We start from the raw sequence: 24,380 nt of genomic DNA, 5'->3' as shown, positions 1-24,380 counted from the left end.
AGCAAAGCGGCGGTGACGTCTGTCTGTCTCAGTGACTCAGCCGCCTCGTGAGAGTATTGGGCTCGTGCGCCGTGCACAGGCGGAATATTCACGGACGCCCCGTCCTCGTTATTGCGTTGAGGCCATCGAACCCCCGCGACACTGACCGGTACAGGCAGCTTAGAAAGTGGATGGAGTGACGAACGTCAGGTTTCGCTCCATCCACGTGAGTAGACACTTTGTGCACTGTGTGGTGGTGTGGTGTTCTTTCAAGTATACGCAGTGAAAAGCACTGCATACCACAGAAGACAAGATATAAGCAGCGCCTACCTGCTTTGTAAAGACCAGCGCGTGGAGGCAGGACGCACTAAATGGCACAAAGATTGATCTTACAGACGTTACATTTGCTCGTTTAACCGACGCCTTTGTCCAAAACGACGTGCGGATCAGAACATGGCGATTGATCACATTCATTCTCTGAAGTTTGACGTGCTTAGAGTTCGTGGTGGCACAGGGCTGTGAACCGGAGTCCTGCATGTTAATATCCCAGTACCTTGGTCAGTGAGCCACATTACCTCAGACGGGGGTACTGCCAAGGCGCTTCATGTCTCACTTTGCCGTTTCTCTTCTTCTTCGATGTAAGCCTTGTGCTTTGGTACTCCATTCTTCAGTTTATACCACACAAATCTGGAAGTGCCATGGCAGCACTCACTGTATTAGTTTACTTTAAATTTCATTTAGTTGTACCACAAACAGTAAGTCAGGTAGTGCCAATTTCCTTAATGTATCATTGTGGTGTGCCCTTGCTTGTACCACATAAATCAGATTATTCCATGCCACTTCATTTGCCACTGTAGTACCTCAACTCAACACCACACAAGTTGGGTTGTGCCAACGCAGCACTTATGTATTACTGCATGTATTTCACTTTAACTTTCATTTAGTTGTATCACATACAGTAAGTCAGGTAGTGCCAATGTCCTTAATGTGTCACTGTGGTGTGCCTTTGCATGTACCACATAAATCAGGTCATTCCATACCACTTAATTTATCTCTCTGGCACTCCTATGGCACATAAATCAGGTTGTGCCACATCAGACTTACTGTATTACTTCACTTTGATCTTTCCTTTAGTTGTACCACATACAGTAAGTTGGGTACTGCCAGTGTCCTTAATTTCCCACTGTGATGTGCCCTTACTTGTACCACATAAATCTGATTATGCCATTCCACTTCATTTGTCACTTTGGCACCCCAAACACGTAAATTGCACTCTCCACCTTGCATTTTTTAACTTGTACTGCATTTTTATCACTATTTAATTAATATTGTTTTATATCAGTATGCTGCTGCTGGAGTATGTGAATTTCCCCTTGTGGATTAATAAAGTATTTATCTATCTATCTATCATATAGTGCCTTTCCTATCTATCTATCTATCTATCTATCTATCTATCTATCTATCTATCTATCTATCTAGTGCCAAAGTACTTACTTTGATATCTACCTACAGATAAACATGTTATGCCGTGCCAGTTTATATGCCACTTTGGGATTACTCGACATAAATCAGGTTGTGCCATAGCACTGCATGTGTTACTTTTCTGCTCATGCCACATAAGACAGATGGAGCCTGGTACTAGTTTCCTTATACTTATTTTCCATAAATCGGGTTATGCCATGGCATTTGATTTTTCACTTTGGTATCTGGCTAATTTTTAACAGATAAAATGTGTTATGCCATGTCAATTCATGTGCCACTTAGGCATTTTAACTTGTGCCACATAAATCAGGCTGTGTCATAGCAGTTCATGTTACTGTGCCGCTGTCCTACCCCCTAACACACATAACGTGAATGCAGCCTTGTGCCTTGGTACTTTCTTCTCCAGCTTGTGCCATATAAACTGGGTTATGCTATTGAACTGTTGTCTCACATTGACCTTCCATTACTGATATCACATAAAACTGGTTGAGTCATGACATTTGATGTTATTCCTCATTCTCCACATATCACGTTATGCCATGCCACTTCATGTTTCACTTGGTCATTTCCCATCTTGTACTATATAAAATGGGTTGTGCCCGGGCATTATTGTCACACAGTGACCTTCCATTACTTATATTGCATTAGTCTGGCTTAGACATGGCATTTGATGTCTTATAATATCCTTCCTCTCGTTGCACCATATGGTGCCTTGGCACTACCTGGTCCATACTGCAGTTTCTCTAAACATACCATATGAATTGGGTTTTGCCATGAAAAGCCATGCCTCACTTGGGCACTCTTCTTCTTATATAAACATGGATGGTGCCATGTCACTTCATATCTCTCTATGGTGCCCCTACCTTTGCCTCTTTTCTAATCGGATGTGTGAGCCTGCCACCTGTAACAACCCTTGTCTTACACTGACTTTCCTAACATTTTCCCATTTCATTATTTAGTACCCACTTTGGGAATCCTCCAAACACTTTGCCAGATGAAGAGAACTGCAGCACTCTGACTGCCCAATGTGGCCATCCATCGTGGGTAACACCCAGGAAGACAAGGGTGAGTTTAGGCACAAGGTGTCCGTGAAGGTGTCACCTGGAGTACTAGTTCAAATAAGGCAAAGTTTTAGGTCTGCCTGTGTGTAGCCCCTGACAGTGGGCTGTGCCAAAGCTACTGTGCCAGGGCCATGTTTGGTGCTCATCTACTTTAGCCAGCTGCATCCTTCATGGCCTCTTAACTGACATTGTCTCCTTTTTTTTTTTTTTTTTTTTTTTTTAGTTCATTTGTAAATTATGAAGCGTAGAAGTGTTGCATGTGCCAAGTGGGCAGCATTGCCTGAATTTTTATTTATCAAAACTGTGCCAAGCGTCATGTCTTGTTTAGAAACGTCAGAGAGAAAGGCCAGGCCAGCTTAGCGCTGAGCTGAGCCGCCATGGTCTGCCGTGGGCTTTGAAGAGAGCGAGAGTGTTGCATGTGTTTGCATATGATGAGAATAACTCCTGACCCGACATGGTGTCTGATTGGCACTAAACCTGTAGGGGTTAAGCATGGCGTTCTGGTTGTCAGCGAGCTACCAGCAGGAGGCCTTTTGGAAAGCTAAAGGAGTGCCGGCGGCATGTGGAGTGAGCTATTGTGATGTTCTGTGAAGATTCAGCGGCCCGTGTGAGATGGCCACCTGAGGCAGAAAGGCACCAGCGGGGTTAAGTGGCGGCAGGTGTTAGGTGCCAAGGAGAGGGGGCATTTCTGATTGTCCCAACCCTAGGCTGGTTGTGTCCAGTTTTATGGTTTTATTTATTTATTCTAAGATGGCAAAAGGGTCATGTACTGTGGAATTAAATGTCTGAATGATGGATTAGCATCATATAGTGCTCCTCACTGAGTACAGGGGCAGAGTGCTGTGACAAGTTTACAGGTAAATGCAACACAAACTTTACAAAATACATAATCTATCAATATAAAATAGAATGTCTGTGTGTGTGTGTGTGTGTGCGTGTGTTCCATGTTTAATCCTACACACATTTGGGGGTTTCAATATTCTTTTTTTCTTGGGCACCACAGTTTGCACACCAGTGCCACCTACTGGTTCAGGGCAAGTGAAATATCAAAAACAGACTGAAGCCAAACTAGTAGACAAAACGAGCCAAGCTTAACATTACTTACCCGGGTAACGCGGGGTGTGGCATCTATCTGCTGTAATATAAAAAGGAGTATCGGGGGCTTTTGTAGGGGGGCATTGGGTGAGGTTTGATCGAGAGTGGAAGTGCAGCGCAGCACAAAGAAGAATCTTATAGGTTTGTTGTTTAACTCCAGTTTTATCAACTTTTCTTCGTAATTTAAACAATAGGAACTGTCCACCTTGAACTGAGGGGGCAAGTCAGAGATGACTTGTTACAACCCAGCAAAGAGCCACAGCAATTCTGAAATCCAATTAAACCCGAAAAGAACAAATTATCAACTCAAGAGAGCAGAGAAATCGATAGAGAATGACGGATGGGACAGCCATTTAAAAAAATAAATAAATAATTAATCCTTATGGTGGCACAGTGCCTCACAGTAAGTAAGGAGTCCTGGGTTCGCTTCCCAGGTCCTCCCTGCGTGGAGTTTGCATGTTCTCCTTGTGTCTATGTGGGTTTCCCCCCACAGTCCAAAGACATGCAGGCTAGGTGCATTGGCGATCTTAAATTGTTCCTTGTGTGTGCTTGGTGTGTGGGTGTGCTGACGCTCTGTCCGGAGTTTGTTTCCTGCCGTGTGCCCTATGCTGGCTGGGATTGGCTCCAGCTGACCCTCGTGACCCTGTAGTTAGGATATAGCAGGCTGGATATTGGATGGATGGACATTAAACCTTTGCTTTTATTTCTTAACCCATTCTTCAGCTGTACCCGGGCACTACTGGGCGTTTCGGCTAGTGAGCACATGTAAAGGCACGGATTTGTTTAAACAGACAGGCACATAAAGCAGTTTGAAACTGAGTAACATGCATGGAGCCTCACAGTATCTGCCCATTAATTAACTGTTGAACTTTCATATTGAAATTGAAGTCTTGTGCTGTGCCCATCGTGCCAAGGAAAGAGGCTGAAAGAAAGCACCACAGAAATGCATGCATGCAGTTTGATTAGAATGTTTTTTTTTTTGTCGTCTTTAGGTGTTTTGAGGTATGAAAATCTCAGACCTCGTGTCGTCCTAAACGATTTGCCCCAAGGAGGTCCATACCGTCTCTAACGTTGATAAATAATGTCATTATCACTATCATTATATTTACAGTCGGCGCGGAGAGAAATTTATTGTGTCATATGAGGGGTTGATTCCACCGTGGGGTTGGGGGATTCAAGGCCCGGAGGTGCCCTCAATGTTTTATTGGATTTAGCTTAGTCGACGATGGGTGGACGCTGGGCCTCGCTTCAAAGCGCCCGTTTAACGTGTGAGCGGCGGCTTTAATGGATGTCACCACTTTGCTTCTGTGCTCACTTTTGGGACTTTCTTTATAGTGAGAAGCGGAGGTTCTTGTCCGCATAACTAGAGTGCCCACAACTCCCTATCGAGACCATAGTCACTTTGACAGATACGTTTAAAGCCTAAATAATAATAATAATCATAACCATAATAATAATCATAACCACCTAGGTGGTGCAGGGGTAGCGCTGCTGCTTCGCAGTAAGGAGATTGTTTCCTGGGTCCTCCCAGCGCTCAGAGCGCTTTACGTAGTGAGAAAAGATCTATATAAATGTAAAGAATTATCAATAATAATAATATAGAAAGTCGTATTTTATGATGACAATCTTCCCGTTTCTTCTCTCCGAACACCTCGCTGCCAGGTCTTGTACTCTGCCCCACGCAACCTTACAGGACAGTGAAATGGAGGACTTGATGGCTGGACTTCCGCACGTTTCCTTCTTTTCCAAGCGCCTCCTGATTTCCTCTTTAACATCTGCTGCAATTTCAGTCTCGTGGCCCCGTGTTCGCTTTGTGGCAGAATGACTGTATAGGATCGGGACCCCGGTGTGCCCACCACAACTTTGGTCAGTTAGATTGCTCTTTTGTTCGATGTGCAAAAAACAAAAACACTTTGTATAGGGCGCTTAGTGTCTAGCGAGGTGAGAGGAGGAGGTGAACATCTTTTCCCATTCGAATCCCACCTTCTAACTCCCCAGTGAGACCCCTGCAGCCATGACAGCTCAGTTCGAAGCCCCATGTCTTGGCTCTAAATAATATCATTATTCGCTATAAAAAAAGCTTAAGCGATGCGGACGAGTCGACAGGCTGCCATTGTGTTTAAGAGTAGCACTCACAAAGGAGCTTTTGTGTTATCATCCTTGAGTCATAACTGCCCAAAAATGTTTGGAATGCTCTCTGAAAGGGCTCTTCACTCCATGAGTCCTCAGATCACTTCTGCAGGAACAAAGGGCTCCTGGGCTCCAGCTGATGTGCCGCGCTTGGTCTGCGACCGTAATAAGAAGTGCAGTTCGGCCCCCCGAGGCCGCGAGAATGTGACAGGTGACGAACGGGAGACTAACGAGGCCGCAAAGCCACTGGAAATGCACCCTCCATCCCCAACCCCCATCTGCATTCAACCCTCACCTCGTTCCCAGCTCCCCGAATTCCAAACTCCGCACCCTCCACACGGCCTATGCAGGCTCCTCGTGACCCCGCGTGATACGCGCCGAGCTACGCCTGTGCCAGCGCGTGTGGGCATTTGGTGGCGGAGGTGGCGCTCGCCATACAGAGTACGAGTTTTTTGTGTGATGGAGATTTTTGCTGGTGTTTGCTTTTAATTGTGCAGGGATGCTGATGTTTGTGATGTTGTGTTCACGTGCTCGTGAGTGTATACCGGTGTTCTGACAATTTGTCCTACTTTGTCGAAGTATCCTACCGTAGTTTATTTAAATGGCAGATACGGTATATACACCGTATATGTTACACCCATCTGTTTATTGTAAGTCGTAACATTAAACTTATGACGTTATACCATATCATCATTTAACATGTATTTAGAAGTCGTCTATCAAATTTATGGAAATGCTTGCTAACATTTCTCAATTTATTCTATATGCATCATTTAATGCCAGAAAGAGACACAGCCGTGCATGGATACAATGGCCTGTACAAGATTAAAAATCACACATGCAAAATACACAACTTATAAAATGTTGACAGTAAATACTTATGCAGAAAACTGTAAAAATTTTGGTCTGCGCATGCGTAGTATCAGTGAGTAGATCATTTCGATGGGTAGGATGTTTCGTCTAGACACGTTTCTGTTTCTGTACAACACTTTTCGTTACTTTTGGTGGCAGCTTGTGAAGTTCGGGTGCAGCATTTTTACGCTGATCTCAGAAGCCGGTTAGCCAATGCCATTAGTGCTGTGGCGTTTATAGCTTTGTGTACTGTCTTTTGTTTCCGGTAACGTAACCTTTTACGTGTATTTTAATATTATAACGAATCGGAGGCTTAAGGGGTACAGAATTTACCAAAGCTGGTGGTAGCTGGCCTAATCATAAGCCGATCCGCTTTACCTCGCGAGATCGAATGCCATGGCGGGTATCTCCAGGTAACCCCGCCCCTTCTGACATGAGGAACGAAAGGAAACGAACATGTATAATATGTCCTATTCACATTCCGGACCAGTGCTTAAAGTGGGTGGGATCAGTTCTGCCTTTATGAGTACCGAAATTTTTGCATAGTGCTGCGTAACGGCACTTTATACCACAAAGAACTATGTCACGTGTCTGGTGTCGTAGGTATTGCGGACTTCAGGTCCACAATGTTGATGTTTTTGGATGATTGTGGTTAAAAATGGATGTTTTTGCATATCATGTGAGTAGTGTTCTTGGGCTTGAAATACATTTTCATGCATTGTGTAGTTGAGCGTGTAATTTTAGACTGCATACATTTTTGATTTCAGATAGACATGAAAGGCGCTTTATAATAGATAGATGTGAAAGTCAACAAGTAATTCATAGGCTGATAGATTGATATAAAACTTTTTAATCGTGAAGGAAATTGAACGGTAACAAGAATGACCATAGTTTTAAATACAGCATGTTAACAAGAGTTCTCTATAAGTCGATTCACAAAGTGTAGGTATTTCCTAAAAGTAAAGGGTGTCAGAACTGTACATACTTATAAGTTACCACTTCACAGTACAGGATGTCAGTATGCTGACACAGTATACTGTGTCTCATAAGATGTCAGCTAGACCAGCTCAGTACAATTCAACACATAAGGAGGAAGACTACTTATTCTGTGGCGTAGCTCAATGTAGTGCCTGATTGCTTAGGGTGGAAATGATACATGCTTTGTAATTTTAAATTTATTTTCATGTGCCCATACAGCTTCCCAGTGCAATTGTGCAACTTGTTTTGTATACCAATCCCTGTGTGTGACTGTTTGCTGCCATTCAAATACTGTAACTGTTTTGTGCACTAGTGTGTACATACACTGATGTTTTTGTACTGCTGCATTTGTATGTACTTGAGTATTTTTGTTGATAGATTTGCTTTTGTGTACATTTGAGCTCATGTTGATGTGTACTCACACATTAGATGAAATTTTTTATTAAATCTCCCACAGTGGGGTTTTTGTGTACCGATGTGTGTACAGATATGCTTTTGTTTCTCGGTTTACAAGGCACTACTTATGCTACCCATCTAAGACGGGTTGAATTCTAACAAATCAATATGAACCTCAGCATTAACATTTGCAGTGCAACATCCATTGGAATGTATTGTGTAATAAATGCAGTAATATAATGCATTGCATCTCTCATTATTACTACAAATGTTGGTGATGCGCCATCTGTTGGAATGAGAAATGCAATGTGTTTTAGTACTGCAAATGTTTGTGCTGCGCCATCTGTTGGAATGACAAATGCATTGCATTTTATTAGTACAAATGTTTGTAATGAGCCATCTGTTGGAATGACAAATGCAATGCATTTTATTAGTACAAATGTTTGTAATGAGCCATCTGTTGGAATGACAAATGCAATGCATATGTACCTGTTATATGCTATTTTGTATGGGAGTGGTAAAAGCAGTGTTAATGTTTGTGAATGAGAGCAACATAGCAACTAGATGAACACATTCAGTAGATACAAAGACATCCCGGCAATTGTCCTTTTATTAAAGTGGATTATTGTCACGTGTCTTTTCATACTAATGATTGTACAGTACATGTTTTTGTGGATTGGTGCATGTGTGTCTGTACTGATGTGTATATTTTGAATACTGAACCGTTCTTTCTCTAATTTTATCTGTATGCTGATGTTTGTGTAGTAAGAAAAAGCAGGAACACAGAGAGGGTTGGCGTATATCCCGCATATTGAGAAGAAAATAAAGCACACAAATACAAAATAAAGAGAAGGTGACCATAGAGGTTGCAATAAATGAAACCTCTTTCATGGAGTAAGTCACTGCTGGTGTGGTGACCTGGCTCACTTCGTGATTTTCTTTATGTCCCGTCGGAGGGGGACAAAGGGGGTGGGACCTACGGTCTGAGGGTAGCGGCTGTGACGTCAGTAGTCTTGTGGCCGCTCTGTGCTGGAGGTGCAAGAGGAGACGGTGTTACTGACAGCGCCCTCGCATGCTCAGGAGTGAGATTGCTCTTCTTGTCCTTGCCGCTCTACTGGTCCATGGCTGAGAGTAGATATGCTGACTTGTGCATACTGATGTATATTTTGATGTGGGCGCCTGTTTTTGTGTGAATACTGATATTTGTATCCCAGCCTGTGGCTTTGTAGACCCGTCTTCTTGCACTGTGGTGTTCTGTTGTGAGCAGTGATGCGGATAACCATTTTGTGCCCATGTCGTGCTGTTGTGTGTACGAGAGCCTGGGTCTGCTTGGGTATACTGCAGGTGTCCTTGTGAGCAGCCATGTGGGTAACTGTAATTGTGTACTTCTTTGTGATTGCTGATGTTTATGCCTGCCCCTTTTGTTTTTGTGTGCCCGTGTGAAGCCCACGTGTCTGTGCCTGTGCGAGCCGCTGCCAGTTCGCCTCATTGCTGTGCCAATAAGGACTCGTGAACGAGGCCACATTTGTAAGTGACGAATGAGCTACTGGCAGTGAGATAAGGTCAGTGCTCCCCCCGTCCAGCCCCACTCAGCTCAGCTTGACCACCATGGAGCCATTTTACTTATTCTCGAAGTTTTATCCCAGAAGGAGGAAGGAAGGAAGGCCCTTGCTTCAGGAGGTCAGATAGTTGCCCATCAGGGGTGCCATGCCTTAAGGCCTAATTTTTGTTTTTTTGATGATGGGAAACATGAAAGCACTGAGATTCTCAGGGAAGGTCATCCAGCCGGTCAGCTCAGTCATCCTTTGGTCATCTCTCAGGCAGCCGAGACTTCAGACGGACCTGAATAAAACATGGAGGTGTGAAGACATAATAGACGGGGTGGTGGGAGGGGGGGGGGCACTAATAAGACCCAAGTGGTTTGGGGGCAGGCCTTTTAACAGATCTCTCATCCTCCAGTTCATCAGTTAAGGTGGGCAGTAGGTGGGCTTGAGCTGAAAGTCCAGTTCTTTCTTTTAATTCATTCATGTGGCACTGGAGTGGCTACTACAGCCAAAATGAAGCCATTGTTACTTGAGAGTGCTTTTAATGCTGGAGCTCATATAGAGCTACTGTATATAAAGTTTCCTTGAGGAGTTCAGTCCGGTGAAGTGATTCACTCAGGGTCGCAGTTTGCTTCAGCCTGAGAGTGTCTTGAGTGGGCAGAATGGGTTCAAATCCCAGCATGCTCTCTTTCTTTGTGGGCTTTTCTGTAGACAAAGTGGTAACCTCAGGGTCACATTATGCTTCATCTTTTGGGAAATGAAGTCCAAAGTCCTAAACACTTTTAAAAAGTGTTCAGGGTTCAAATCCCAGTTTAGTCACTGTCTGCGTGTGTAGTTCTCGTTTTTTCTTCTAACATTAATAATATTGATAATAATATTTTATATATAGTGCCTTTCCCACATTCCAAACACACGCATGGTACTTTATGTTATGGGTCTGTGCATGAGCGGGCCCTGGGTTGGCTCCTGCCTTGTCCCTGATGCTGTCTGGTTGGGCACCAGCCCCCCACTACCCTGAACTGGATGAACTGGGTTTGAGAATCTGGTGTTATTCAGTTGGAAACAATTCAAAGAGTACTTAGAAAAGAGCGTTTTTATATAGTGCCTTTCACAGTACACACAGACCATAGACTTGCTGTAGCTGCACATTAAAATGGTGCCAGTGCAGGTCGGTTATGTTCTTTATTCTGCTGTGGGTCACACAGGGAGTCAAAGGGATTTGAACTCCTGACTCCAGCAGTTTCCGAGACGACCCCTCATTAGTCAGCAAACCAACTAAAATAATCATTTAAAAAAAAAAAAATGTCAAAAGACTGGAGCAGATGAGCTGAGCTTTTCATTCTCTTTGGCGTTTGCTCTTCCAGTCCAGTCATGAGAATCGGCCCCCTCTATCCCCATGGAGACTCTCCCCATGTCTGTCAGCTGAGTTCCAGGTATTGACCTCCCACTGATTCAGGGAGGTCACTATTCCCCTTCCGCATTTTTCAATCATTGTTCCTTGGATTATGCCAGCGGGAAGCAAACATTCCTTCAAAGGAGCTCTTGGTCTCATATTCAAACAGTTTCCAGCATCTGCTGCCCCTGGAGCTCCATAGACACAGTGCTGCTTCCAGCCGTACAGCGAGCTTTACCATCATCGTGGCAGAGGGCATCGCAGAGACCGCCAACTGGTCAGCCTGTTGACACACGACCTATAAAAGGGAGTTTAATGAAGTCGACGGCTAACCTCTGCAACCTCTGTGGAAACCCCCCCCCCCACTGTCTAAAAGACCTTTTTTATGTTCTGGCTTGATTGTAACTTTTTCTTTTCAAATCAGTCAGACCGTAGAACTCGGCATCAAAGTGCTCATGGTGACCTGCGACCTGAGGCCGTGAGCGGTGAAGCCTCACAGCTACTCTGTGTGAGCCAACTGCATAAAAGAGAAGGGGAGGGAGGGAGGCAGGGACGGAGACAGAACCTCCCCCAGCATCAGGCCCCGCCTGCCCCAGATGGGTACCAATGGGAATGAGAGAGCAGCTATGAGGGCGGGGCTTCAAGTGAAAAAGTAGAGGCTGGAGTTTATATTGTGTCGTCAAGGTGGCGCGGTGGTGGTACTGCTACCGTGCAACAAGGATGTAACCCAAACTTAGAACCTGACCCCTGTAACCTCCTTTTGTAAGGCAAGCTATGGATTATTTTATTTGAATCCAGTTCAGAAAGCCAAAGTTAAGCCAACAACAACAACATTTATTTATATAACACATTTTCATACAAAAAGTAGCTCAAAGTGCTTTACATAATGAAAAATAGAAAAATAAAAGACACAGTAAGAAAAGAAAATAAGTCAACATTAATTAAAATAGAATAAGAGTAAGGTCAGATGGCCAGGGTGGACAGAAAAAACAAAAAAAAACTCCAGACAGCTGGAGAAAAAAATAAAATCTGTAGGACTTGATGATGATGGTCACGTAGACTTCTGGCTTTTAATCCATCCATCATTGTTGGAGCATCATGATGCTTTGAGTAGGTGGTGGTGGTGCAGGCCACCACCACAAAGAAACCAGAAAAAGAAACAGAAGAGAGAGAAGGGGGTCAGTACGGATTTTAGTGCCACCATGAATAGTTATTATGATGAATTGAACATACAGAGTATCAGGATTAAGTTAAAGTGAAGTTATAAGAAAGCCATGTTAAAGTAATGTGTTTTCAGCAGTGTTTTAAACTGCTCCACCATATCAGCCTGGCGAATTCCTATTGGCAGGCTATTCCAGATTTTAGGTGCATAGCAGCAGAAGGCCGCCTCACCACTTCTTTTAAGTTTAGTTCTTGGAATTCACTCATTTGAGGATCTGAGGTTACGATTTGGAATATAAGGTGTCAGACATTCCGATATATAAGATGTGACGAGATTATTTAAGGCTTTATAAACCATAATCAAAATTTTAAAGTCAATCCTGAATGACACAGGTAACCAGTGTAGTGACAAGCCCCTCTTAGACCTTCTATATTCCTCTCACCCACTGAAACACACCCTTAGTCACGTTAGATATTCCACGCATCTGGAAAGATATATTGAAAAATGAAAAATACAAACATACGTGCATGTACCACTGGCGGTACTTCACGTTTTCCAAATACAGCTCCTTCCTCGTTGCTATCCCCTCTGCACACTCCCACCTACATATAGATGAAAATCAACTAACAAAAAAATCAGGAGTGCTCTCCCCTCGACTCTCTCATATACTTAGATATGGGGGATATTTGAGAAGTAAACCGCAAGACAATTATTATTTTTTTGTATTATATACATTAAAGAACCATCAACAACAAATCAAATTAATACTATATTGAAAAATGATTATATAAGTAAAAGAAATCTATATTTTGTACCTAATACTTGTATGCAAATTTTGGTTGACCTAATTGAAAGCAAACTCAAGTTATCGTCAGACAGACAAACATAATTCCAAAAATGGTATTTTCGGACTCGGGAGGTCTAAAATGTCGAGATTCATCAAAATCTCCAGGTCAAATTTTTTGGATGATTCCAACACTTTCCCTATGAGAAAGTAAAAATCAACACAAAAATAAGTCCAAATTCCTAGTATCAGATGCAGGAGTAGATTGTCAAAGGTGGTGGAAAAGTTCTGAATTTAGAAGCTTAGCAGATGGTTCTATTCCAAAGCAACTTCTGAAAGAGGTCAACATAATCGAGGGGACTGTTTGGAGACAAGTGTGACAGGACAAGTTGACAAAACTGACCACTACAAGTGACGAGCTCAGAACAAAATGCAGATGAGTAAAGGCTGGTTTATACTTCTGCATTGAGCATTCGCTGCCACTGTGTTAATTACAGTGTAACCAGCGGACAGCCATGAAAGTTGTATTACTTTGTATCTTTGATGCCATTGTGCTTTTTCAACCAAATATATCCTAACACAGGGGTCTGCTGGAGCCAATCCCAGCCAACACAGGGTGCAAGGCAGGAAACAAACCCCGGGCAGGGCACCAGCCCACCGCAGGGCATACACACACACGCCAAGCACACACTAGGGACAATTTAGGATCGCCAATGCACCTAACCTGCATGTCTTTGGACTGTGGGAGGAAACTGGAACACCCGGAGGAAACCCAAGCAGACACAGGGAGAACATGCAAACTCCACGCAGGGAGGACCTGGGAAGTGAACCCAGGTCTCCTAACTGCGAGGCAGCAGCGCTACCACTGCGCCACTGTGCAGAACCTCATTGTGCTTTCTTACTTTGAAAGGTTTCCCAGCCGTGGAAAACATCCTGCGTGGTCCCAGTACCACAGAAAGAGATCCCAAGGGCTTTGGTGGATGCTCTCATCTCCATGCTCCACAGAGTCTGCTTCCACTTGGACAACGCTGGCACTTAAGTCATGGTCATGTTGTTTTACTTCGCCAGTATCTTTAACACCATTCAGCCTCATTGACTGGAGTAAAAGCTCAAGGCTTTGAATCTTGAACTCTCCCACAATCTCCTGGGTCATGGGCTACCTAACCAAGAGACTGCAGCATGTAAGGCTGAGAGACTGTGTGTCAGAAATGGTGGTGTGTCATACTGGGGCACCTCAGGTTAAACTGTCCTGTCTCCCCTCCTGTTCACCCTTCCACACCACAGACTTCTAGCACAACCTCGGCACTTGTCATCTACAGAAACTCAGGAGACTCCTCCACCATAGGCTGCTTTAATGATGGAGATGAGTCAGAGTACAGGAGACTTGTGGGGGACTTCGTCTTAGGAAGACAAAAGAGCTGGTGTTGGATATTCGGCATGACAAACAACTTCCTGAGACCTGTCATAATCCATGGTGGTGCAGAGCTACAAGTACCAGCTGACTGGACTGGTCTGACCATACAAGAAGGACCACAGCAGACTGGACCTCCTGAGGAGACTCTCGGGTCTGCTGATATGTGCAGCAAACTGCTGGAAATGTTCTACCAGTCCATAGTAGTCAGTGTGGTGTTCTACGCTGTGGTCTTCTGGGTAAGCAACTTGAGCTAATTAGAAGCACAACGTCTGAACAAACTTATGTATCAGGAAAGCCTCCTTCATCACAGGGCCAACCCTGGGCACACTGGACACTGTTGTAGAAAAGAGGATGGGGGCAAAATTGGATGCCATCATGAAAAATCGCCTCCCTGCCCTCCAAGACGCTCTCTCTCTTAGAGCACTTTTAGCCACAGGCTCATTCCACCACGGTGTGCTAAGATGTGTCTCTGGGGGTCTTTTCTGTCCACTGCCATTAGGCAATTCAATGCTCCTACCAAATGTATTTGTTAAGTTAAATTTTGAAATACCATATGCATGTATTTATGTTTATTGATTGATTGATTGATTATTGATTGGCTGTATTATCTGTCCTGTGAGTCTGTATCCTTGTTTTTCATATTTCTGCTGCTGCATGCCTCTAAATGTCCCCTTGGGATTAATAAACCGGATCTAATTAAGTAGTGTTGAGTAAGCTTGTTCTTGTATTTGGCAGCATTTGTTTTTGTATGCAGGCAGCCTGGTGGCACAGCGGTTAGCAGGACTTCCTCACTAATTCAGAACATTCAGAGTCTGCACGTGTGTTTGTGTGGTGTTTCCATGTTCCCGTGTGTTCAGGTGGCTTTTTCTCCAGGTTTTTCCCCCACATTCCAAAGCTGAGCCTGTTAAGTTAATTAGGGGTCTGTGGGACTGGCACTTGAGCCTGTGCCCCAGTGCCATCTCACTAAGCCTGCTCCACACATCCCAGAATTAGCATAAGAGAGTCTGGAAAAAATCAGGATGGATGATAATAAAAAAATGTGTCCCAAAATCCCTCATTCATCCTGAGAGTGCAAAACAAAATGGGGATGGTTATGAACAAGAAGTGGAGTGAAGGACTAGCCATAAGAAAAACTGGGGCTGGGGGACATCAATGGGGGTGTAGAGTGTGACAACCACATCTGAAAGTGCAAAACAAACTGTGCGTGGTTATGAACAAGAAGCGGAGTGAAAGACATTCCGGAATAAGTTCATTTCTGTTTCCATTGAGACCCTTTAGCCGTATAAGACAGAAGTTGCCATGAGAATATGGAGGGGTGTGGGGGTGCTCGGCAGCCTGTGGGTCAAGACTGTGCTCGGGTTCAACATGATAATAAAAAGTAAGATGTTCTCAAGATGTGATCCCGTTTAGCGTAATGTGATTAGGAAGCCAGCGTGAGCTCGGTGTGAAGACACAGAGCCTCGGAGGCGGCCGCTCACATGGGCTCCATAAACATTTCATCAGCCACAATCGTTTAAGCTCTTTATTTGGCCGCCGCAGGATAAGCAGTTTTTGTTTTCGTAATCTCGTGCTGTAGTCAAAACTTGAGATTCACAAACCCTCTCATTATCTCCCTCATTTGTCTGAGCCTCGCTGAGCCCGAGATCAAACGTAAAAGAAGAAGGCCTTTGGTATGCTGACAGCAAGGTCACAGCTCTCAGTGCAGCGCTGGAGAGATGGGGGCTGGGGGCTATTGTGGGGTGAGGCCGCGGGAGAAACTGGGTGAGGAGGGCATTAAGATAGAGCTGAGAGTGGGGGGTTATGGGCAAAGAGACAGAATGAGGTGAACACACCTGAAAGAGCAGAACAAAATGGGGGGCTAGGAATGGGAGGAGGGAATGAGGGGTGAGGGATAGCCTTAAGAAAAACAGGGGCTTGGAAGACAGGAAATGAGGAGGGGAGTTCAGAGTGAATTGAGTATACCTCAGTGTGTAGAACACAATGTGGGGGGGGGCGGGGGGGGGAGCTGCAAATGATAAGGGGATGGTGAGGGGTCTAGCTTTATGAAAAACTGTGGATGGGTGGGGGTTAGAGTGTGATAAGCACACCCGAGAGTGCAAAACAAAATGGGCGGGAGGGGGTTATGAACAAGAAGGGGAGTGAAGGACTAGCCATAAGAAAAACTGGGGCTGGGGACATAAATGGGGGTGTACAGTGTGACAAGCACATCCGAGAGTTCAATACAAACTGGGGGGGGGTGCCTATGAATGAGAGGGAAGGATGAGGGGGTAGCCTTAAAACTGGGGACACAGGATAGAGCTAGGAGTACAGAGCAAAGTGTGGGGGCGACTGAAGAATGAGATGAGCACACCTGAGAGTGCAGAACAAAATGGTGGGCTATGAACATGAAGTGGGGGATATCCCTAAGAAGAACTAAGGAGGAGGAGCAGCGTGTGGAGTGAGGTTAGAGTATGACAACACTTAAGAGTGCAGAACAGAATAGGCGTTGGGGGGACTAGCTTTAAGAAAATCTGGATGGGGGAGTCATTACAGTAAAATTGACAGAGAATACAGAAGAGAACAAAATGGGATGGCGCTATGAACTAGAAGGGAGAGTGACGGGCCGTTCTTAAGAAAACCTATGGACAAAGGACAGAGGTGGGATTACAGAGCAAAGTGGGAGGGGCTGTGAATGATTGAATGGATATAGTGGAAAAAACAAAACTAGAAGGGGGGTGCTAAGTGGGTGAACAAAGAAAAAGTAGGACTACAAGACAGAGGTGGGAGTGCTTAATGAAGTAGGATAGACTGAATCGTGGGGAGAGGTGAGGAAAACCTAAGAAAATATAATGACGGAGGGGGGACAGAGGGCTGAATCATGGTTTCAAGTGTGACACCTGACAGTGCAAAACAAGATGAGGGGGACATGAACAAAAGGAGAGGATGATGATGGGATAACCTTAAGAAAAAGTAAAGACGTGGGGCGGTAAGCGTGCAGAGCAAAGTGGGAGGGCCTGTGAATGAAAAGCGTGGTCCAGTGGAAATACAGAATTGGAGGTGGAATGGTGGGGTAATCAGAGAAAAACTGGGGGTGCAGATAAAGTAGGAGGGTCTGTATAGAAGAAAGGCAGGGCAGGTAGAAATAGTAGTAACAAGGTTGCAGCCTTGTCACTGTTTGGGCGGGGAAGACAAATCTGGGAATAACAAAATAAAGAAAGGGGTATGTGAACAAGAAATGGGGGTCGTGTACAAAAGTAAGAAGTAGGATGTGGAATGAAGGGGTAACGCGGGAAAGATTTAAGGAGAAAAGGGAGAAGAACAATGTGGAAGGGGCCAGAATGAGAAGGGGGGGGTAAAATGAGGAAAAGTGGGGTTACAAGACAGCTGGGAGAGTGGAGGGAGTGTGAACAAGAAGTGGGGTCATGTAGAAATGTAAGAAATGGTGGAGGGGGGAGTAAGGAAGTTACACAACACATATTGGAGGAGCAGGACAGAGCTGGGGATATAAAACAAATTGGTAGGGGCTGTGAATGGGGGTGTGTAGACAGAATGAGGGGCTAATTAGTAAAGCTAAGAATACATAGCAGAGGTGGTAGTGTACGGATTAAAGAAATGGGGGTAAAATGTAATGAGTCCCCACATCCACTGTGATGGATCTTTGAGTCCCAGGGCATGCTGGGGGAGTTGAGGGAGTCTGAAAAGTGAGGAGGGCATAAAGTCAGAGCCTCTGATGTACAGCTAGGGTACAGCTAGTAGAGTGGGTGGGCAGCAGTGTGGTGGTAGAAAGAATCCCAGGGTTACAGGATGCAGGACAGAAATGAGGTAGTCAAGGGGTAGGGGCAGCAGAATGGGGCAAAAGTAATGCTGGCCTGGTTTGGATGGAGAGTGGCATGGGCGTCAAGGATACAGAACACAGTATTTGGGGGCAGGGGAGTAGACTGGATGCTGATGGACTCCATGATGACCCTGAGCGTGTAGAGTGTTGGAGACTGTGGACCAGCATGATGCCTTTCTGAAGCATTTTTGCTGCTGTTAACATGGGTATGAATCCAGGTGATGCCATGTCCATTGTGACATTTCTTTTAATAGTTTTGGTGACCAGGCCTCAACCCAACATTAAATCACCAACAAGGAGGCAGTGTTAAGCAGGTCTGGCACACATGGAGCTTGAATGTGTTAACGATGGAAAGAGGCGCTTGACCATCACTGCGAACACGGTGTGCCATTTCAGCAGTGTGTTCAGGGTCCACTAGGGGGCAGCACTGCATTCTGCTCATTTAATGTTTTTCGCCTTGTGTTTCTCTAGTTGGAAAATCTGACCAGAAATAAAAACACCTGATGATAAGGTGAGAAGTGTGAGGAGTCCATGGTGGGGACTGTGGGTCAAATGTGACCCCCAGATAATCATGGTTCCCATCTCCTTAACACAATAGATAATCCGTAGTGACATGCTGTAGTGACTGTTCAAGTGTGCTGGAGTTACTAAGAAAACATTGTATTGGTAATGTGACTAGAAGACTTAAGGGGGCACCACTTTCACATTTGTTGAGAAACTGTGACCTTGGTGGTGGGCTTCTAAGGAAACGCATCAGCCTTTGGAAATGACATGTGGCCCAGACTGTAATAAAGTGAAGTTCCTTCTGGGGGCAGCACAAGCTTCCACCTGGATCCTTGAGTCTCGGATTGTTGTAGAAGAATTCAAGGATGGATACTAAAGATGGTAAAGTGGGTGGCTGTGCTTGGTGGGCTCCAACGAAGGGCCATGGGAGTGATTTCCCTTTTACCATCCCCACCCTATTTGGATGGCCTGATCTGCTTTGTGGCAGAGTTGCCAGCCTGCTATGCAGTGGCGTTCGGTGAGCACAATTTATCAGAGGTCACTTTGCTTTGGGCATTTAGAGATGTGCCACCGACTGGTAAAGCTCACGCACAGGACAAAGCCGCAAGGGCGCAGATGCCTTTGATTCCTTCTGGTTAGCCAGTAATCAGTGCCCGATTTCCCGTGACTCCTGTTTCCTTTTTTCTTTGAGATGCGTGCAAAACAGGGAGCCCATGAAACTTCCGGTTGGCCACAGCTGACCGAGTCCTTCAAGTGAGCCCGCTTGTTTATTTTTATTTTGTTTTAGCATGAGGCGCATACATGAATAAATAAATAAGCTTGTAATGGCTTAGCTGGCGCCAGTCCCCTCTCATCATGCTTAAATGGCTCAAGGCAAGCCAACGCTGGGTACACAGCCTGATCTGGAGTGGGATCCTGTGCCGTCTCATCTGATTTATCTTGTCTTTTAATGGATCCCGAGCTTAGGGAATGCTGACTCTGGACCTTCAATACTGATGTTGGATTAGATGGTTGTTGGGATCCTCAGTTTCTCCCAGAATACTAGACGTGTCCATTCTGCTCCGTCTTTATATAGCATCCCCCCCGCCCTCCATTTCTTTTTGTCATAACACCCACCCATGAATTTCCCCAGACTGCTTTCCTGTTGACCCTCCATGACCCTAGAGTCAGTTTCGGCATCCAGGGATCGCTTTGACTGCTGCCTAAGCTACACTTCACCAGACCCTTATGGTTCCTTCTACAGGTGGTCTGCCCACTGGGGTTGCGCCCAGTTTAGGTCCTCATGGAAAGGCCTGACCACCAGGCACTTGCTAACAAGACTCTCCCCCACCCAAAGCTTTGGTTTCCCTTAGCTGGTGTAAAATAAATCGGCCTCGGACACACAAAGGTTTGGGGCAGCCACCCATATTTTGTACCTGCATGCTGCAAAAAGGTTTTAGTCATCGCATTGAAGTGCACAGGTCGAGTTCTCAGTCTGAACTGATTCATTAAGGTAAAATGGCATCTTTATTGACCAGGTCCCGGAACTGATGTCATCTTGGATGCCAGGACCGGAAGTGAATTTTCAAGATGGTGCCGGAACCGAAAGTGATGTCTTTTGGGACGTCAGAACCAGAATTGATGTCTTTTGGGGAGCTGGAACTGGAAGTGGCGTCTTTGAAGAGCAATCAGGCAGTTAGGTTTTCCCATATCGGGTCTGCAGGGAAAACAGAGGAAAGCGCACCCCACCACCCCCTGCCCTGGCATCAAATTACCTTCTTTCGGTCCACTCAGCTTCCTCCAATTCGCAAGTGTGTGACACTGGGTAAGGTTACTGCACCAGGGTAACCAGGAGGAGGACTCATCCATGATAGGAGCTGAGTTCACTGCTGAGGTTACCGAGGTTTGTAAAGAAGTCCTCGATGGCAAAGCGCCAGAGTTGGATGTTATTCATGTGGAGTTCTGGAAGATTCTGGATGTTATTGGGCTGTCTTGACTGACATGCCTCTTTAACATTGCCTGGAGGTTGGGGGCAGTGGCTCTGGATTGGGAACCTGAGGTGGTGGTCCCCTACTTGAGGAAGGGGGCCCGGGTGGGCATTCCCCAACTTTAGTGGGATCACGCTACTCAGCCTGGGAATGTCTGTGTTCAGACACTAGAAAAGAGGTTCAGTGTGTTGGTCAGGAGGTACAATGTGGATTTCAACCTCCCAAGAATTCTGGAGGCTTGACAGGACAGGTTGTTGGGTAGATATGGAATAGGCATATGACTGTGTCCATCGGGGTGACCCATGGTTCCTACAGGAATACGGGGTACCAGGCCTGCTGTGACAGGCTCTTTAGTTCCCGTACAACCAGAATGAGAGCAGAATTACCTCGCTCAGCTGGCAGTAAATCAGACTCATGCCTGGGTAGTGTGGGACTCCCAACAGGTGTGCTCATCATTTTTTTGTACAGAATTTCCAGTTCGGATCACATCACTGTATTTTGCAGATGACGTGATCCTATTGGCTCCAATGACTGGGTCAGTTTCTGGCCAAGTGTCAAGCGGTCGAGTTGAGGATGGGCACCACCTCGGCCTGTGGTCTTGATTCTCTGCTGGGAAAGGGTGGAGTGCCCTGTCCCAGCTAGGGGATTACGTATCTTGGGGTCTTGTTCACAAGTGAATGGAAGGGGGGGTGGCTAAGAGGTGGATCAGAGCAGTTATCTGGATGTTGTACTGGTTAGTCGTGGTTAATGGACAGCTGAGATGAAAAGGTAAAGCTCTCAACTGAGAGGTCGATTGACCCATTCTCACTTATGGCCACGAGTTTTGGGTAGTGACCGACAGAACTAAGTCAAAGATACAAGCAGCTGAAATGAGCCTCCTTCATAGGGCATCAGGGCTCAGGCCTTAGAGACAGGGTGAGGAGAGCTGACATTCAAATGGAGTGCCGCTCCTCTGCAACGAAAGGCGCCAGCTGAGGTAGTTTGGGCATCTGGATTGGGATGCCTGCTGGGTGCCTCTCTGTGGAGGTGTTTTGAGCATGTCCGACCAGGTGGAGACCTCAGGGCAGGCCTAGGACACACCAAAGTGGTTATGTTTCAGTAACACAGGAGATGGAGAAAGTGGTGGTGAATAGTGACGTCTGCGAATCCAAGCTTAGACTGCTGCCCCAGGGACCTGACTGGGTAAGCAAAAGAAAATATGGATGGATAGGCTTTTATAATGGAGGAGCTCCTCCTGCACGGGACGCCAGTCCATAACACGACACTCCCATGCCCACTGGGTGCACATCCTGTGAGATGTTGCAGAAAGAGGAGTTTGGATAAAACCTGCACGGGCACAGGAGGGGTATCAAAGTGCATACGGGCAGTCTCCAGACCCACCCATTGAACATGATTGTGCCACCCCATCTTTACATGGAGCTGCCGGGGGTCTATCTACCTGAAAGTAATGGGAGCTCCCTGGTTGTGGGAAGCCCACACGACTTGGGTACGGTGAGGACGCCGAGGCCGCTGGCCATATGGATGATGTTTCACAGAGGCGGCCGTCCCCGTCTGGCGTTTTGATGTTGATTTTGAGTTCTTTTGGGGGGCATCAAAGAGGGCCTCGCAAAGGTCCTTGGGGGCCCCTTTGGGTGGTAAATGAAAAGCAGAAGAAGCGCCCGCTCATTTCCTGTCCAGACTCTCTTGTTCTTTCTCCTCGCCTCCCTGCGGACATTCTGTCTTTTTTCACGGCCTTCATTATTTATGCGAACCGCAGGCCTCGGCGTAGGACGTGTCCGTCCAGCGGTTTATTAAAATTCTCCAGACCCCACCGTCCAAATCAGAATCGCAACAGGACTTCCTTTCTCCAGAGCCCGGGGGGCACCCACTTTGTCTTTTCCGCATCTGACAGCCATCGCTGGCCACATGGCTGCTACACACATCTGCGGCTTTCATCTTTTGGGGGCCGAATGGCCGGTGCTTGGCGGTCTCACTTGCCTTACTGAAAACCAGCGAGCAGCAGGCCCCCAAGCAGGTTTGATATTTCTGGTCACTCTTTTGTCCCCCTGATGACCGCTCCTCTGAACATGTCTTCCTCCATCGTGTCTGGCAGTGAAGAATTCACTTCCTGTCTGTTTTCATACCAATGATGGCTGCTGAGGGGTCACTAGTTGTCACCCCTGGCCACTGCCTACTGGACACCAGAGCTCCACTTCTCATTCTAACCCTTTGTTCTCAGGACACAACATCTATGCTGGTCATTTTCAGTTATTCTGATTCATATGTTCACTCTTTTACCCTCATGGCCCCTTTATATTGATTACTCCTTCACCTTTCTGACCCCTGCTTATCAGTCACCACTTTCATGCTGGTCAGTTTTTTCATCCCAGCGACCACTGCATATCGGTCATTTCCACTATAATGCTCACTATTGCCCCTTTCCGACTCCTTCACCATGGTCACTCTTCCCTCCTCCTACTTTCAGTCTGGTCACTTTTTTTATTTCATTCACCCCTGCCTACTCATCTCACTAATTTTCCAATCCCAGTGACCACTGCCTAGTGTTTACCTCCTCTTTTTCATCACCAGTTTCAAGCTGGTCAGCCTTTTATCCCACCTACCCATGGCTATCTCTGATGGTGGTCATATTTCCATCCTACTGACCACTGCCTGATTGTCATTGCTCTTTCCCCTTTCTGGCTTCTTCACAACAGTCACTTTTTCTTCTTGTCCCTGCTTATCGGTCACCCCGTTCATGCTGCTCCATGTTATTTTCCACTCACTCTTTTTGATGCTGGTCATTTTTCCGTTAAGGTGACCACTGCCTGTTGGTCACCTCCTCTGTACTGGTCTCTCTTTTAGTGTGATAGGCCACGGGGACGTACAGCTCCCCAAACCCAGACACAGACGGGCACAGTGGCACACAAGTGCAAACACAACACGCTTTTATTTCTGTTCCCTTGGGGGAAACGTCTTCCCCGTTCCCCACTTGTACAACACAGACCACGGTACTGCTCAGACCTTTCTTCTTCTTCTTCTTCTTTCTTTCATTCTCTTTCTTTTTTTCTTATTCTCTGCCACCTCCAGTCCTTGTCCACCACCTCCTCGAACGAAGTGACGCGGCCTCCTTTATGGTGCCCCCCAGAAGTGTTCCAGGTGCACTCTGATCCTCTTCTCACTGCATGTCCGGGTGTGGTGGAAGTGCTGCAGTCCAGGGCTCAGAGACTGTCCAGGCGCCCCCTGGTGGTGGCAGGGTTGAGCTTCTAGGCCCTAATGTCACCCTCTTGTGTTCTGGGGGAGGTACTGCCATGCACCTGTCCTCTCCCCCCGTCCTTCCATCACAGAGGCGTCCTGGCAGGGCAAGGGTGCCAGCCGTCCTCCACACTGGCTTTCTGAGCCTTCTTTTTCATGACCAGTTTGAATCTGGTCACTCTGTCACCCCTTCTTATTGGTCACTGTTAAGCTGGCCAGTCATTCATCTATCCCTCTCTTGATGCCTGCCATTGGTCACCACTTCTTTACTGGTCACTATTTCCCTTTTCTGAACCCTTCATGATGGTCACTCTTTCCTTCTCCTTTCCCAGTTTATAGGTGTCCACTTTCTGGCTGGTCACTTTTCTACCCTGATAACCCTTTCTCATTGATTATTCTTTCACCTTTCTGACTCCTACTTGTCGGTCACCATTATCAGGCCGGTCACTTTTTTTGATGCCATTTTCCCCGGCCTATTGGTCATCTCCTCTTTACTGGTCACTGTTTCCCTATTCCGACTCTTTCACGATTGTCACTCTTTCCTTCCCCCTTTCCCTGCCTATTGGACCGCCGTTTGGTGTTGCTGATTGTTTT

General features: G+C 46.0%; 1 protein-coding gene across 1 annotated transcript in view; it reads left to right on the top strand.

Annotated features, from left to right (window-relative positions):
- Window positions 1-24,380, top strand: part of ror1 (receptor tyrosine kinase-like orphan receptor 1) — a 308,358-nt gene that overhangs the window by 64,539 nt on the left and 219,439 nt on the right. The window lies entirely within an intron of this gene.

This window comes from Polypterus senegalus, chromosome 14 (assembly GCF_016835505.1).
Source record: "Polypterus senegalus isolate Bchr_013 chromosome 14, ASM1683550v1, whole genome shotgun sequence".
Classification (NCBI taxonomy): domain Eukaryota; kingdom Metazoa; phylum Chordata; class Cladistia; order Polypteriformes; family Polypteridae; genus Polypterus; species Polypterus senegalus.
The sequence above is the reverse complement of the archived record's forward strand: the minus strand, read 5'-3'. Positions and strand labels throughout refer to the sequence as shown.